Source organism: Mirounga leonina, unplaced genomic scaffold, assembly GCF_011800145.1.
Source record: "Mirounga leonina isolate KUSES-001 unplaced genomic scaffold, KU_Mleo_1.0 Mir_151, whole genome shotgun sequence".
Taxonomy (NCBI): Eukaryota; Metazoa; Chordata; class Mammalia; order Carnivora; family Phocidae; genus Mirounga; species Mirounga leonina.
Genome location: NW_023270377.1, coordinates 110,536,633 through 110,540,217, shown reverse-complemented (window position 1 = coordinate 110,540,217; position 3,585 = coordinate 110,536,633). Strand labels below are relative to the sequence as shown.

The 3,585-nt window shown below is 47.5% G+C and overlaps 1 pseudogene; it reads left to right on the top strand.

Annotated features, from left to right (window-relative positions):
* The first annotated feature begins 1,342 nt into the window (after nucleotides 1-1,342).
* Nucleotides 1,343-3,092, top strand: LOC118011705 (annotated as a pseudogene).
* The last annotated feature ends 493 nt before the right edge of the window (nucleotides 3,093-3,585 follow it).

The window sequence follows — 3,585 nt, the reverse complement described above, 5'->3', positions numbered from 1 at the left end:
AGGTGATGTGCTGGGACAAGATCATCCAGTGTCCTTGAGGAAAACCCGCCTGAGATTCAGCCTGTCACCACTCAGCACAGCACACTCCCCCCAGCTCCGCAGCCTGTGTGGCTCACCATCTGACCTCTTCTATGCTCTGAGAGTACTTTTCTTTTATGTTGACCCTGTTAAGTTCTCTGTGCTCACCTGTTGCTCTGGGATGACCTTGATCACAGACCTCACCCTCTTCTGCCCCTTGGAGTAGGCATGCCCAGGTCTGACTCAGTGCCCTTCATAAGCGCTGTTCCAGTACCTATAGTTCTGCATGCACAAACAGGACTGCCTCCCTGCTTTGACCCCAGACCCCCTGCATATTCCTGGGTGAGTCCCCAGGGCCCCACCATCTGACTTGTACTTGCAACTTGCAAGAGAAGCTGGCCCTGTATCAACTTTGAAGCATAAAGCACATGGCTGCTTCTTTAGCTATACTTTCTAAATCTTCCACAAAATGTGTTCGGTGGCTATGCTACCCTGGAACTACCCAGGGTCAGTGATCTGGGAAGTGTGGTTCAAGGTTAAATAGGCATGATGCAAGTCGCCACAGGAATCCTAGGAAGAGAAAGCAGTATCTTAGGAAAGAGGATGAGTTTTGGGATTGTTGTACTTCAGATGCCTCTAGGACTTGCTAGGAAGAAAACCGGTAGGCAGATGATAGTTTTGGAGCTCAGGAATAAATTTTGGAGATGTTAGCATAAAAGTTGAGGTCATCAAAGGATTAAGGTTGTGTAAGAAGGACCCTGGAAAATCCTAATAATTCTATTAGTCAACTTTGCTGCATAACAAACTCACAGTCTTAGTGACTTGCAAGCATACTTACTTTGCTTATGTTATATGTTGGTGCTGAGGGTGGTTGCTGCTGTTTGGCTCTGTTCAGCTTTGCTCCCAATGTCTCCTTCTAGCCCCTGACTGCGGGGCAGCTACCGCGTGGGGTATGTCCTTTCTTGTGACAGGGAAGAGCAAACCTTTTTGAGATGCAGTTGTTTTTCAAGCTCAGGCTTGGACATGGTCTGTATAATCCAAGACTTCCCCTCGATTTGTCAAAGCAGGTGCTGTGGACGTGACCATCTACCTTACTGCATTAGCATGAGCCCCACCAGGAAATCTCTCTAGGCATTAAGAATGATTACTTAACTGAATATGAGTTGTAAATAATTGATTTTCCCCCAGACAATAATTTCCAAGGGAATCCTTCCATTTTCTATTAATGTGTGGATTAGATGAGGAGCTGAATAATGATGCTGACTTATTCAAGGATACCTTCAGCACTGCTTAGAAAGAACCATGCACATTCACAGCCTGGTCACACGTGTGTTCATAGGCCACACAACCAACGCATAACATTAAAGGAATTGTTCTTGCAAAGTGCAGGCCTAGACAATCTCATATGCAGGAAAGGAAGGGAAAGTTTGTGCAGAGAGTGGTGGAGAAAGGGTCAGAATTCAGAAGGCCCGCTTCTGGGCCACAAATCCTGTGTTCATTGGGAGATGCTGGGGGTGCTCGAGGGAGAATCTGTGTGGTGAAACAGTCTACATTAGGGGTTGACAAACTTTTGTAAAGGGCCAGAGAGTAAACACTTTAGGATTTTTGGACTATGTTATCTCTGTCACAGGTAGTGCCTGTTGGAGAATGTCATGGGAAACACATGATTGCTGATTGATCTGAGAGCTGGACCCAGGGTTTCAGAGGCTTCTCACCCTCCTCTGTCCTTGGAATGTGGGTTGTAGTTGCCTTTCCTGCTCCCCGAGTCTGCTCCAAGGACACAGCCTTAAGGTAATGATGTGATATTGAGAACACCTGTATGGTATACTGGTCTGAATCCAGTTAAATCTCTTTGTTAACTTTTAAGATTTGGTGAGTGGGGGCAGGGATCCATTAATTTTGCTGCCACCCAAGAAAAATCTTGTATGTAAGTTCCCTTTGCTTATTGAAACTGCCACCTACCGAGTTCAGTTGGTAGTGGGAGTGGAGAGCGGACCCCAGAGAGCCCTGAGCCGCCCCACCGCCGCCGCCGGCCTAGTTACCGTCACACCCCAGGAGGAGCCGCAGCCGCCACCGCTGGCCCCAGTCACCATCACAGCAGCCATGAGCAGCGAGGCGGAGACCCAGCAGCCGCCCGCTGCCCCCGCCCTCAGCGCTGCCGACACTGCCAGCCGTGGCACAAGGAGCGGTGCGGGGAACTGTGGCCCGGGCGGCCTCACATCCGCGGCACCTGTGGCGGGGACAAGAAGGTCATCACAAGGAAGGTTTTGGGAACAGTAAAATGATTCATTGTAAGAAACGGATATGGTTTCATCAACAAGAATGACACCAAGGAAGATGTATTTGTACACCAGACGGTCATAAATAATAACCCCAGGAAGTACCTTCGCAGTGTAGGAGATGGAGAGACTGTGGAGTTTGATGTGGCTGAAGGAGAAAAGGGTGCAGGGGCAGCAAATGTGACAGGCCCTGGTGGAGTTCCAGGGCGAGGCAGTAAATATGCAGCAGACTGGAACCATTATAGATGCTATCCACGTCACAGGGGTCCTCCACGTAATTCCCAGCAGAATTACCAGATTAGTGGGAAGGGGCAAAAGAGCGAGGGGTCGGAAAGTGCTCCCAAGGCCAGGCCCTACAGTGCTGGTCCTACCATGGGTGACGGTTCCCACCTTACTACATGCGGAGACCCTCTGGGCGGCAACCACAGTATTCCAACCATCCTGTGCAGGGAGAAGTGATGGAAGGTGCGGACAACCAGGGTGCAGGAGAACAAGGTAGACCAGTGAGACCGAATATGTGTATGGTTATAGACCACAATTCCGCAGGGGGTCTCCTCACCAAAGATAGCCTAGAGAGGATGGCAATGAGGAAGATAAGGAAAATCAAGGAGATGAGACCCAAGGTCAGCAGCCACCTCAACGTCGGTACCGCTGCAACTTCAGTTACCGAGGCAGACGCCCTGAAAACCTTAAATCACAAGATGACAAAGAGACAGAGCAGATCCATCAGCTAATTCGTCCGCTTCCAAGGCTGAGCAAACGCCGGCTTACCATCTCTACCATCATCCGGTTTAGTCCTCCAACATGAAGAAATGAAGATGGAATTCCAGCAATAAGAAATGAACAAAAGATTGGAGCTGAAGACCTTAAGTGCTTGCCTTTTGACCATTGACCAGATAAATAGAACTATCTGCATTATCTATGCAGCATGGGCTTTTTATTATTGTGACCTAAAGACTTTTTTTGGTAATGACAAACGTGTTTTTTTCTTTTTTTTTTTTTTTAAGCCTGGTTTTTCTCAATACATTTTTAAAGGTTTTTAAGTTGTCTCATATCTGGTCAAGTTGAGATTTTTAAGAACCTCACTTTTGATTTGTGATAAAAATTTACAACTTGACTTTTTAAAAAAAAGTCAACAAATGGCAAGCACCCATTAATAAAAGTCTTAAACAAACAAATAAATAAAAAACCCCTGCCACCTACCAACCTGGAGTAGCCTGCCTCTTTCTTTAGTCTCTCCCTGCCCTCTGAGTAAAGGAATCAGTTTCAGATTACACCAGGAGGCTCC